The following is a 14289-nucleotide window of genomic DNA, read 5'->3' on the forward strand; positions in this document are numbered from 1 at the left end:
CACCTGTTAGAGTCTTGCTTTTTGAGCGAGAGGCTCTTCTCTGACTCTATTTCTACTACCAGGAAAAATTTCTGACAGGCCTGCAAAATGACGCCGCCCTAAAATCTTGCTGTAACCCATAAAGATAGGTGTGGTGCCCGGGACATCTACCCATTGTGCACGCCCGGGCCTGTGGCACAGTACTTGTCCAGGGCTGGAACTGTAGTGGTGGGGGCACAGATAAACAGGTTTGTAGTGGTGGGTTGCACTGGGACTTTGTCTACATCTACATATTGTAGTGAGGAAGAAAGAGCTGCTGATTGCACCCCTGAAGTGAACTATGTGTAGGTGTTTTGGGTAGACCACTCTGATTCTTTACTCCATTTTAGGGTGAGCAGGAATTGAGATTGGAGTAGCTTCTACTTTCCTCTCTATTGATAACTATCCAAAGGCACTAATGGCTTGTTCCTTTCTCCCAACTCATGTCTGTCCACCTTTATTTCTGCATTATTTATTTACTTGATTATTTATTTTGGTGCTTGCTTAGGCAGGCATAGTTTGGAGGCTGAATGTGTGTATTGACTGAGTTCTTAATCAGTTTAAAATTGGTGGGAGAGTCCCAGGGGTGATTATTCACCTGTCATTGTTAATTCCTGCCTTGGGCTTGTGTTACTCAACTTTGGATTCCTAATTAAAACATTTGTACTTAAAAGTGAAACACAAAATAAATTGTCAACTCAAAAAGTGGTTACTTGTGTTTTGTTTTATATAAAAAATATTTTCAACGACAGTGAGAGTGTAGAGTGATAGAATGTTAGCCATGCAATGATCAAGGGGAATGGGGAATATAGGGCCAGAATGTATTGGTATGAAATGTGGAAAGAGACAGTGTTATCAGGAGCTGGAGGCATCTTGATGTGAATAAAGGTGATCTTGCCTTAATCTTTACATTAATTGGCGACGAGTTGACAGTCTGTGCGGAGGACCGACAGGACAGGAAGTGCCTCTACCCCTGGAAGTGTAAGAGACTGAAAGGTAGAAGTATAAGGCCAGAAAGCCTTCACTTGGCTTCTCCCTTAGTAGAGGGTAAGCGGGCTCTGCTTGCGAATCATCCATCAGTTTCGGGAGGAATAGGAGTTCTTCATGCTCACAACAAATGGTTATATATCAAATTGCCTTTCTACATATACAAGTAACATTTTCCAAGCACTAATAAATGTGCTTCCCAGTGAAAAAAAACAACAATTAATTGTGCAATTTCGTTGGTTCAGGGGTCTAATTAATCATTATTTAGTCACATGGGAGTGCAAGCTTAGGTTGTGCATCACACGCATCAAGTTGTGTTTAAAACATAACATCTCACACTGTTATAAAATAAGAAGTTCTAAGTAGGAGAAGGGAGATTACCACATGCTGTAGTTTTTTCCACATAAACTCAGTTGCAACATATCGATGCCGCGTCTAATGCCCTGGAAAGTGGCAGTCATGATGACCCGCTGTGGAATCCAAGTTGTTACAAGCTCGTAAATTTATGAAAATATTGCACATATTTGAAGAAAAGAGCACAATGAAACCATTTTAAACACTCATGGTTGAACTCACACTGTAGAGCTGGAATGTGTGATCCTCACTGCACTGAGTAGTAGCTGGAACATATTAGAGGAAAGCTCCTTAGCAGCAATTTGAGGTCTGCCTAGAGCATGGGTACTCACAAACTTTTTCTCGGGGCCAAAATTGCAGTATGGTTTGCGGCCGAGGGCCGCACTGAAGTGACAGCGGGGGGCGGGGCTTAGAGGGGGCGGGGCTTAGAGGGGGAACAACCACCCCACCCCCTTTTTCAAAACAATGCCCCTACCCCAGTAACACACACAGCGCGCACACATACAGCGCCATCTGCTCTCACCCCTACCCCAGTAACACACACTGCGCCATCTGCACACAGCGCCATCTGCTCTCACCCCTACCCCAGTAACACACACTGCGCCATCTGCACACAGCGCCATCTGCTCCCACCCCTACCCCAGTAACACACACAGCGCCATCTGCTCTCACCCCTACCCCAGTAACACACACTGCGCCATCTGCACACAGCGCCATCTGTTCCCACCCCTACCCCAGTAACACACACACAGTGCCATCTGCTCTCACCCCTACCCCAGTAACACACACTGCGCCATCTGCACACAGCGCCATCTGCTCTCACCCCACCCCAGTAACACACACACACAGCGCACACACACAGCGCCATCTGCTCTCACCCCTACCCCAGTAACACACACAGCGCGCACACACACAGCGCCATCTGCTCTCACCCCTACCCCAGTAACACACACAGCGCGCACACACACAGCGCCATCTGCTCTCACCCCTACCCCAGTAACACACACACACAGCGCACACACACAGCGCAATCTGCTCTCACGCCTACCCCAGTAACACACACTACATTAAAAACAAATAAATAAATAACCAAAGAGCCTTACCTGACTCAAAGCACTGTAAAGATGCCGCAAATGTGGAACAGCAGGCAGGCAGGCGGGCAGCAGACGTGGAGCCGGTGACAGGAAGCAGACGACCAAAGCCCCATAAAAGTTAGCTGCAAGCGCTGACTTTTATGGGGCTTTGGCTTCCAGGATCGTCAGGGCAACGCCATAAACAATGGCCGCCGTATGTAAACATAGAGGAGGGCCGCGGGAGCATGCTCCCGCGGCCCTCTTCTATGTTTACATACTGCTGCCATTATGATGTGGCGTTTGGTGTGCGTCTCGCGGGCCGCCAAGCTAGGTCCGTGGGGCCGCTGGCGGCCCGCGGGCCATACTTTGAGTACTGTTGGCCTAGAGGAAGGACTACAAGTCCTACAAGCTATGGGAAAGGACTACAATAAGCAGAGATGGCGCAGAATCTACTTAGACATAACCTCCTGCAGCTCACTGCTCATATTGTAAAAATCATGAAGTGTATTATTTTAGTTTACTGTGGTAATTGCTTCTTTTGGCTTGTATTAATTTGTTTATTTTAATTAATTATTTTATATTTGTGTGATAACTTTGCAAGTGTGGGAGATCAGGGTATGGTATTCCCTCCCACATTTCTATCCATATCTGGTAACCCATCTACAGTATACTGTGGAAACAGTAGACAAATGTTTTTGCATATATTTTAGCAATTAGTAGTGAAAAATTTGGTCCACTGACAATTTTACTTCATCATTTAGCGGTGGAAGGCAAAAGATTATATGAGACTCTGCCAGAGATTTCACTGTGCATGGGTGACAGACAAAAAAACAATGTGTATGAAATGTCATTGCAAATATTGAACACACGCTTCACTACAAAGGTGAATGTAGTTTTAGAAAATAATACATTTTCTTCCGGATATAAAAGTTAGACGAAGACATTGCATCCTATGTAGCTTCACTTAAAAGGTTGTCTTTATCGTGCTGATTTGGTGATCTGTGTGCATGTCACATATAGGATCCAATAGTCAGGTGCACAAACAGAAAGGGAATAAAGGAAACATTATTAACCAAGGACTCTACATTAGAGGAAGCTATTCAGATTGCCAAAGGGATGGAACAATGTGGTTTAAGGAAATGGATACGCTATATAAAAAAAGTGTCATTGTTTTGGAAAAGACACTTATCAAGCAAAGTATGAGCCCTATAGTGGAAGAAGTAAGAAAGATTAGGAACTACAGTATAGTTTAATAGAGGAATAAGTTCAGAATGAATTCATTGAGTAGCAAAAATAAGTTGAAAGCGCAATGTCTTAAGATGGCCGACAGTTTACATTGATGAGAGTACTTAGTTTGGCAATGTAGTCCTTTTACCATTGTTATGTATGGGCTAGTTATGGAAGTAGTAGAAATAGGACTTCAGTTATGAGCTATGTTTGTTTAACTTGTGAACAAGGAGCAGGAGCTCGGAAACGCGTTGAATTTTTTCTGCCAGTATCACTAATAAATCAGCAACTTGCCAAATTAAAAGAGCTTCTGATCGGTGTCTACCTATCCATTATCCAGGATGAGTAGGCGTCGTGTTTTGTTGGTTATAATTGGGGCTCGCCACCCCTTCAGAAGCCCGCAGTGTTGGGCGTCGGTACGGCGACTATTATTTATGTGGAGATATATATATATATATATATATATATATATATATATATATATATATAAAACCTAGTGGCGGACCTAGTTTGTATAGAAAGAGCGTTTTTTGTTTTGCTATTAATTTTGGCGCTGCTTGATGAATCTTCAAAAAAAATTCAAAACTTATATATGCTAAATTCAGCTTCTGTCTTGAAAGTTTCAGGGATGATCTGTCAAGTGGGGGCCAAGAAAAACGGGTGGTCCCAAAACACATTTTCCCCATTTATGTTTGCATAGGACCTTTAGACACGCCTACAGCCTGAACCACTGATCAGAATAACACCAAATTTAGCACAAAGCTAGATTCTGTTACGCAGATCACACTGTTTGTGATTTGGTTGGAATCCCTTTAGTAGTTTCGGAGAAATTTAAGGCCAACAAATATAGATATATAGGGACGCGGATCCTCCGCTGATCCAATCGTCCCCATGCTGATATCTGATTGGCTGCCAACACTTCAGCAAGGAAGTGTTGGCAGCCATCTGGAGAATTTCTAAGGTTTTGTATGTTTAAAATGTGAGCTTAACTATAACGTCCCTGTAACATTTGTTTTTTTCAATGAATATATATATATATATATATATATATATATATATACGTGTTTGTTTGTGTGGGTGTGTATATATAATTATTCTAGGATATTACATTTGGTGTGTTAGTTTAAAGTTATTTTGTGGATCAAATCTGTTTATTGGTATTTAACATACAAAAACATTAAAAAGCTCTGTATCAATCCTCCAAACATTTCGACTATCGGCATATCAGAAGGTCTCGTATCGTTCATGTTTAAGGGCTGTCTCACAGGACTGCTGCTCTGGCGTAGGGGGAGACCATCCTCGCCATGTCTGCCCACACACGGATTATAATCGAAGCAATCAAAGCACAACAGTCTAGATCGCTCAGAGCTAGCAACAAGAAACAAACATAACATAAATACATAACTGTACTTCCCCGTCTGAATGCCCCGCACCTCTCCTACCCCCTGCACACTCTCATCATCCTTTCACGTTATTGTCCCTGCCCCTCTCCGGGCCCCAGTAGTCCAATCATTCCTCTAAACATCTTGTGTCAGCCCCAGGACCTTTAGATATGCTGAGCACGTCAGTTAAGTAAATTCTGTAGACAAAATCTGGAGAAATGGTCTCCACAGTGTACAAATGTCACCCACCCTCTGCCTAGAAACCAGAGTAAGCTTCTCCATCGCTAAAATGAACCACAACTTCTGAAGCCAAGACACATACGTCGGTAGCCTGTCAGAGCCCCATAAGGCGAGAATCGTCTGGAGCACAGCATTAAGAGTTAAGGCCATCTGTCGCCCCCTCAGCGATCGAAGCGGGGAAGAGAGGGTTGGGTAAACCCAACAGTACATACGACGGAAATCTAGGAATCTCTGTCTGGAATACCTTATCGATGTCATCCAAGGTACTCTTCCAAAATCTCTGTAACTTGGGGCAATGCCAAAGAAGATGTACAAGTGTGCCCGTTTTGCAGCACCCCCTCCAACAAAGGCCTGACTTAGCGGGATCCCATGTGTGTATCCTTGCTGGGGTATAATACCAAAGCTAATAGGAAGCTACCTTATATGCCGTCTCTGTCCCCGCAGCATTATAGGCCGCATGATGTGTTATATAGTGTATATTGTCCCATTCCTCCTCCGTTAGCTCCCTCCCCAGCTCCTTCTCCCATCTCTTCTGTCCCTTGGATTTAGGCGGACGCTCCACCCCCTGCAGAAATCTGTACAACTCCGATATCACCCGCTTATCGTCCTTCTTTGTCAGTATCCATTTCTCAAACGGGGTAAGCTGTCTATCTATCAAAGGCCTATTCGCCGGCAAAAGGGCCCAATGTCGTACTTGATAATACAACAATCTGTCAGCCTCAGTCAATCCATACGTCTCCCTTATCTGATCGAAAGGGATCACCCCTTTCTCATCAAATAAGCTCCCCACCCTTTTGCAGCTTCCGTCGTACCAACGGCAAAAATTCTCTACCTGCATGCCTGGTGCAAAGTCAGGATTCGCACCAATCAGTGACATAGGGGACGGAAACGTCATCAGACCCAGCTGCCGCGCCACCACATCCCATACACAAAACGTTACACCCGTGATCGGGTAGGAGTAGAGCCCCCGCGCCCTATGCCGGCGTCGAAGCCAGGGCTCCTTCCAAATGTGGGACCTAGCCACCGCCTGATCCATAAAGCACCAGTGTTTCTCAGTGAGCGGCCTACTCCACTCCAATAGAAAGTGCAGCTGGGCGGCTTGAAAATACCGCAGGAGACAGGGGACAGCCAGTCCCCCCTCCCCCCCTGGGTCGATACAGGGCACTCCGCGAGATCCACGCCAGCCTCCCATCCCATATAAATTTCAGGATAGCAGACTGGAGGGTCGCTATCCTATGAGACGGAGGAGTCAGAGGGAGTGCTTGAAACACAAACAGTATGCGTGGCAGCACTGTCATCTCCACCGCTGAGACCCTGCCCAGCCAAGAGAGTTTATGCTTCCCCCAGCTCCCCAGATCCCGCAACACCTCGCAAACTAATGTGGCATAATTCAAGCTTGCCGTCTTCACAGCCGAAGTTGCCAATTTAATACCCAGATAGTGTACCTGCGACTTTGACCAAATAAGAGGATAACGGGCCCTCAAGCTTGCTTCATGTTCCGGAAGGGTAGACAAACTTAGGACCTGCGACTTCTGCATAATCACCCGAAACCCAGCAACCTGGCTGAACTCACTAAGGACCTCCATGAGAGCTGGCAGCAAAACCATGGGCTCTGCTAGGGTAAGAATCACATCATCTGCATATAGACTAATGAGGTGGTGGTCTCCCCCAAACTTGATGCCAGAGATAAGGGGGTTATCGTGCAGGCGCTGAGCAAAAGGCTCCATATACAGCGCAAACAGTAAAGGGGAGAGCGGACACCCCTGTTGCGTCCCTCGACCAATCGAAAACGGCAAGGACAGAGTTCCACTAACACGGACAGCAGCCTTAGGTGCACGATAAATGCATTGGATCCAGGCCCTAAACCCTGCGCCTAGCCCATAACGCTCCAGCGCCTGAAAAAGATAAAGCTAGTGGACTCTATCGAACGCCTTCTCCGCGTCAATGGAGAGGAGAAGCGCCTCTCTACGAGATCTGCTAGTTTTATCAATTAAATGCAGAAGTTGTTTCGTATTGTCCCGCACTGTCGATGAGGTATAAAGCCCGCCTGATCCGAGTCTATAAGACCAGGCATGTAAGGTTTAAGGCGGTGAGCCAATATGCCAGTAAACAACTTGGCGTCTAGACTCAAGATCGAAATGGGCTGATAAGAAGCACATTCTTCTGGGTCCTTCCCAGGCTTGTGAATGACCACGATGGTGGCCTCCAGCATGCTAAGCGTGAGGACCCCGGACACCCAGAAGGAATTAAAGTGCCGCAGGCAGAAGCGGAGCCAGCTCAGGGCAAAATGCTTTATAAAAAAGTGCTGTGAAGCTGTCCGGGCCGGGGGATTTCCCAACCTTTAGACTTGATATCGCTGAGATAACCTCCTCCACCTTAATGGGCTGATCTAAGGAGGACGCATCGCGCTCACAGAGCGGAGTAATATTACTATCCGCGAGAAAGGTGGCAGGGTCCACATCATACCCTGCATCCGCAGTGTACAGCTCCCTATAATACTCAGCAAACACCTCAGCCATTTGATCATCCATTCTCACCTCACCTTTAGAAGGGGAGCGTATCATCTTTATCCCAATAGCTGAGCGCTGCGCCCTCAACCGGTGCACAAGAAGTTTCCCACATCTATTGCTCCTGGTGTAATATTTATGTTTAAGCCGAACTATCGCATACTCTGCCCTGTCCCAGTCCAACCGCTTCAACTGCTGTCACGCCTTCTCCAGCTCCCTCCACACTCTAGGTGCGCCGGTATACTTATGGGAGCGTTCTAGTGCCGCCACTTTTTGCTCTAACACCGCCCTCTGCTCTCTCCTCACGTTATTGTCTTTAGCCGACAGCGACACCACCTCTCTGCGGACTACTGCTTTCAGTGCCTCCCACAGAGTCTCCAAACTGGTTATCCCATCATCATTGAGACTAAGGTAGTCCGCAATCGCGCGCCGCAACGTCTCCTCCGCCACCCGACTCTGCAGTATGGTATCCATAAATCGCCAACTCGGGGTCCCCACTCGTCCCACGTCAAGACAGGCTATCAGTGTAATAGGTGCATGGTCCGTCAGGGCCCGAGGCTCAATTGTGGTCTCACTAATCCAGGAGGTGAACTCTGAGGAGGCCAAGAAAAAATCTGTACGTGTATACGTCTTGGAGTAAGCGGAATAAAATGTATAATCCCTGAGCGTTGGATGAGCCTTCCTCCAGACGTCCTCCAAGCCATAGTCAGCTAACCACTGTCGCCCCGCTATAGTCAGTGCCCCGGTCTGCCCAAATCGATGCCCAGACCTATCCAACTCATTGTCCATGACCAGGTTGAAGTCCCCCCCCCCACCAGTATAGCCCTGTCCGGTGTAGTGAGCATTGGGGAGATGGCCTGCCTCATGAAGACTTCTTGCTGCACGTTAGGAGCATACAATGTGGCGATAGTAAAGAAAAAGGCCCCAACCCGCACCCTAATGGCCAGGAACCTACCCTTTACCTCATGTATCCTGGCTACTATCTCCTAAGGGAAGGCACTCGACAGAAGTATCGCCACCCCAGCATGCTTTGTAGGAGCTGAGGACCAAAACTGCCTGGGAAACCACTTGGAACGCATTTGATATGTATCCTTTGACAATAAGTGCGTCTCCTGCAAAAGGCAGACATGGCTCCCAGACCTCTCAAGGCCAGATAAGATCGCCAGCCTCTTAGTTGGACTATTGAGCCCCCGGACATTCAAGCTTAGACACTTAAGGGACATGTGGCGCTAAACAGGTTGCGCTCTGTGGGCGGGGACCCCTACTCAGGGGCAGGAGCCAGATACGGCACTGGGGCGGGTCCCACACATAGTCACAGCGAGCAATAGTAAAGCACATGAAAATTCCGGGGGAAGCACACCAACACAAAACCATAGCGCACAACAGGTGCTTACAACATACAAGTCCTCTTACACACATCTCCAAAGAGGCCGAAGTACTGACAGGGGCAGCAGAACCTCACGAGTTTGGCACTTAGAATCTAGCGACTCCACCACCCAAGCCCCTCTCCAGTGGTCTCAAAGCCTAAACTGAAGCGACCCCAGATCATTGTAGCAGCACCCGGGCGCCCACTACTTAGGCATTGGTTCCAGCAGCCAAACTGCTCAGTACAGATTGCCTTTCCAGTGCTTGCTCCGTCGTGGAAGGTCGCTGCTGTTTCCTCTTCCTCTCCTTCCGTCTCCAGCGCGGGTGGTCCCCGGCAGCATCCTCTGCGCGCGGGCCGACATAACGTTCCGTCTCCTCCAAGCGCAGGATCCTGCGCGCCTCTGGCACCGACTTCACCTGGCGCAGCTGGTCCTCCCAGCGGAACATAAGGCGGAAGGGGTGACCCCAGGAGTAAGACGTGGAATTTGCCCGTAAGTGCTCAGTGATGGGTTTAAATTCCTGTCGCCTCTGCAAAGTCCTCAGCGAGAGGTCCTGAAACAGCTGAAGCGCATGCCCACGGAACCGTACCTGAGAGAGGTTTCGGGTTCTCTGCAGGATGCTTTCTTTAATTCCATAGTTATGGACACACGCTAGAATGTCAGGTAGGCGATCACCGGTCCCCCTGGATCGGCCTGCTCGATGAACCCGATCCAGATCGATCTCTCGAATATCATCTGGGCCCAGAATGGAGCGGAACAGCGCGGTGATGAACTCTCCAATGTCTTCCTTCTCCGCCCCAGTCGGGGCTCCCCTGATGCATACCGCAATCTGTAGGAGGTCCTGTTGCTCACAAAGACATATGAGCTCCTGCTGCATTTATTCCACCTCTTCCCCCCAAGAGATCTCGCCGTCCTTAACATTTGCCACTCGTTCTCCCAGTGACGTGACATCCGCACGTAGCTCCTTCATCTCTTGGGAAATGGCCCTCCGAAGTTCTTGCAAGTCCCTCCTAAGCGAATCAAACAAGGAGGTGAGAAAACTCTTCGTGACTGGGGCCCCGCAATCATCTTCCACCTCCCCACGGTCTTCAGGACCCCTCGTCAAAGCAGTCCCCTCAGCCGGCCTACCCTGCGCTGGGTGAGATCTGGTCAGCATTTCCCTCACGGACTGGTCCCGTTTGGGTTTAGAGGATGCCATCAGAAGTCCACTCCTGCACTAGCTTAGCGTTAGACCCGGTTCCAGTCCTTGTCCACCTCTCCGTAGGCTGCTCTCGTCTCGTGAGCGCGTCCCACTCACCGGTGGCCTCTTTGAGCTAGCCGCCGCCACCCAGGACCGTGAAATCGGTGCCTCCTTGCTCCCTTACACTCGGACCACAGCTGCGGGCCCTTACTGCAATCTGGCTCTTCCTGGGGCCAGCCCCGCCACACAGCCCGGGCCCGTCCCAAGCAGATCCACCGTGGGCCGACTGCTCTGCCGACCAGGGGCCCCTGAGCCTCTGTACCACGTGGGGCCCCTCTATAGGGGGACCCAGGGGCGGACCGGCTCCACCTCACCACCGCCCCTGCCTCTCACCAGGGTCCCTCCACTGGCTCCCGGCACCAAAATGGCTGCCTCAGCCTCTGGAGGCCAAAACTCACAGGGCACGTCCCGGGTCACGGCCTCCAGGCCCAGATTTCCTCCGCCTGCCACTGCCGCCGGCAGTCACTCAATCGGCACCTCCACGGACCCCACTGGGCCTCTTAGTTCGCCGCCAACCGCTGGGCCGCTCCACGCGGCTGGCACCACCGCGCTCCGCGCCCGCTGACAGCGAGCGCAGCCCAGGGCCGGAAGGGCCCGACGTTGAGGACCCCACGCGCCTGCAGGCGCTCACCCGATCTCTCCTCGGGGCGACCGGACTGTCTTGCCGCCCCCCTCTGTTCAGTGGGGCCCGGAGTCGCAAAGATCAGGGGTCGCAGTGCTGCTGAAAGGGCCCGGGCGGCGGAGCTCGCAAAGACGCGTCCACTCACGCCGCCATCTTGGCCGCGCCCCCTTTAAAGTTATTTTATCTCACCATGTAAGGAGGGAGAGATGTAGCATGATAAAATATTAGCAATGTAATGACAAAGGGTAGTGTGGAATGTAGGGATAGAACATATTCGTTTGAGATGTGGAAAAGGACTGTTCATGAGAACTGAGAAAAACTGGAAGGCATCTTATTGTGAAAAAAGAGCTTCTCCAATTTACGATCTTGCAGTCATCTTTACAGGGAACCTCCATGTTGCTTACAATAGGATGCCAAATCAGCAGGAGTCCTTTGAAAAAAGATAACAAAGAGTTCTCCAACTAGGGAAAGGGTCAACGCTGTCCACTTCCTGTATAGAATGCCGTTTTTTGAGAGCGTGAGGTGATAAGAGGTGGTAATACTGCAGTACGACTTCGCCAGGACGAAAGCCGATTGATAATTAAATAAGACACTGTTAACAATGGACTCGACAAAGATCATGAATGGCATTATTGGCTAATGTAAAGCACTATCTATGTTCCATTACCAGTATGAGCTCGTTTCCCATATGTCTTAAACAATCCTTGTTGCCTGTCTTTTATTGTTTCCCTTTATCTTCTAATTTTCCATTTTCTCACTTTTTCTCTAATTAGTTTTCTCTATGTTCCTTTTTATATCTTCCTGCTCATACCTCACTCCTTTTAAGGCATTTGTTTTTGGTTACATAACTTTTTCTTTTTTACTCCCTAAAAAGCGCACTCTCAATCGGTGTCTTCCCTTGACAAGGGCCGTCACTTTCCTGACCTTTTTGCAATATGGTACAATGCAAAGTTTTCTAACTACACCTGTTTCTAAAAACACTGTTCTTTATTGTATTAGATTGGTGTTTTTTCATAATAGTTCCATTATTTTACTTTAAAGACTCTTTCCTGCTTATTCTTTCACCTCGGCCTTTATTCTGGACGAGAATGACATTGTTAAAAGATGGCGCTGTTTTTCCTCTAAAATCCAATATGGCGCCACTTATCCATGTTTAAGACTCATTACGAAGTCAGGCACTCTTAGTCCTGTCTCTACCTCTACAATATTGAGGTAGGACACACATCCCACCGCGCATGAATAAAAAGCAGTGTTTTTGCTGGCGCGCCCACCTTCGTTCCTAACATATACGGCGACGGATGTGAATGCATGCACTCTATGCGTGCAACAACTACAAGCAGGTGAGACAGGGGGTTTTGCCTTAGCAACCCTTACGCCATGTTAATTTCAGACGCTATCAGACCTATCCAAGGTAACCCCTAGTCAGGTTACCTTTTCTAACATATTTAATCCCGCTCCCTTGTTAATTACGCCCACATCTTTGTTATACTTTCCCTACAGGTATACTTTTTTTTACTCTTGACATGCTCCTATAGGATTAATAATTAGCCTTCCCAAACTGTCTTGTTATTTGCAATTGAGGGGCATACTCGTTATGGTTTTTTTGAGTACCCTCACATAATAGTGACTACTTGTATTTCCGTTCTTTTTCTCGAATATAGATATATAGATACACATAGATTATTGTATTCATGGGTTGGCTAATGTTCTTTAGATGTCACAATGTAATGTACATTTCTATTCTGCAGATTTACCATATGAATTGATTCTTATACAGTTGATTGTCTGTGCAAGCCGAACTTGATTTACATATCATGGTAGGTTTGGAACCATATGTAGTGTTTCAAAGCTATCCCTGACAACGGAAGACAATTTCAGCACTCTTTTATTCCCACTTTCCCACTCTTATTAATATTTTTAGGACCGGCACCACTAATAGGGCTTCTAGATCACCTTCAACCTCATATTTACATATAAATTAATTATTTATATTCTTCTTTTTTCTTCCTAACCTTTGGGACACTATTCAATCCTTGACTCCATTGACAATTATTTGTCGCACATTTTCGCTTATACTTTTTAGACAATCTTTGCATGCCCTCTCCCGTACTCCTTCATCTTCCTTAATATATCTCACACCTTTTAACTTGTATGGGCACATGTAATAACAATTGTAACCACAATTCTTTATGCCCATCATTCCTTAATTTTTCTTCTTTCTTGTCTCTTCTGGTTTTCCAATCACTTGTAAATAAGCTGCATGTGCACCAGACTGCAGTGTTGAACTTTTTTTCCCATGGATTCTGGGTTTTCACTTTTTGGCTCTATTTTTCTTTCCCTTTATCACAAATTAGTTTAATTATTCATCCAGTCGGCTTTTTCAGTCGTTGTCTGTTTCCTTTTCTTTCAGCCTTGAGAAAGCCCTGGCGTAACTGCTGGAAGGGCGAAACACGTGTTGGCTGAGTTTCTTCATCTATGTGGGATCCCCCTTTGCTGCACCCTAATTGAGAGTTATTTGTTCTCTGCAATAAAACCCGAAGTGGAGCAATTACAATTCTCAGTGTAACCTCATTCTTGCAAAATCAGCGAACTATTGGTACTTTGATGTTTCAAAATCCTGTCTATCTAAGTGGGACCTTACCTCTTCTTTATTAGTTCTTTGAAAAAAGATGTTAATACTGCCAGTATCCTGTCATTTATATGAAAATTAATTTAAGTGTAGTGTACAAAAGTGACTCTTTCGAAGAGTTCTTGTTTTGATATGTGATTCTGTAGGTCCCTTCCTTGAGTGAGGAAAGTTTTCCTTGTGCTGCCTTCCTTTTGAACACCAACCTCAATTAATTATATAGAAAAAACAAACAGCACCAATGATTGATTTGTGCTGTTAGATTTTTAAAGATGAACAAGAAGAGCTTAGAAGCAGCAACAATGTTACTTTGACAATGCGCAGTAATTATATAGTGAACATGTAGTGCTCGTGCCGCATATATCACCCCGGTCTCATCTGGGTATACGGGTTTCTCCTGTACATGACATCTATTTTTAGATCGGAACTTTGAATATGCTTCCTACAGGAACTACCATCTTTATAATTGGACAGGCTTCCAAAGGTCTGCCACAGGCCCTTTTCTAGCATTCTGGTGGTACAACATCCTACAGGAAGTCACTCTTATAGATGCATGATCCTGAGCTGTTCAGATGATGGAACTTTTTAATAATCTAGTTGTCCTTTTCCTTGTAAACACAACTCCCATAGAAGGTGAGTAAAATGTGCA

The 14289-nt window shown here is 47.0% G+C and overlaps 1 protein-coding gene across 1 annotated transcript in view; it reads left to right on the forward strand.

The window, feature by feature from the left end:
- The window catches only part of LOC138283656 (uncharacterized), a 426145-nt gene that overhangs the window by 268929 nt on the left and 142927 nt on the right, over positions 1-14289 (forward strand). The window lies entirely within an intron of this gene.

The sequence above is a fragment of the Pleurodeles waltl genome, chromosome 3_1 (genome assembly GCF_031143425.1).
Source record: "Pleurodeles waltl isolate 20211129_DDA chromosome 3_1, aPleWal1.hap1.20221129, whole genome shotgun sequence".
Classification (NCBI taxonomy): domain Eukaryota; kingdom Metazoa; phylum Chordata; class Amphibia; order Caudata; family Salamandridae; genus Pleurodeles; species Pleurodeles waltl.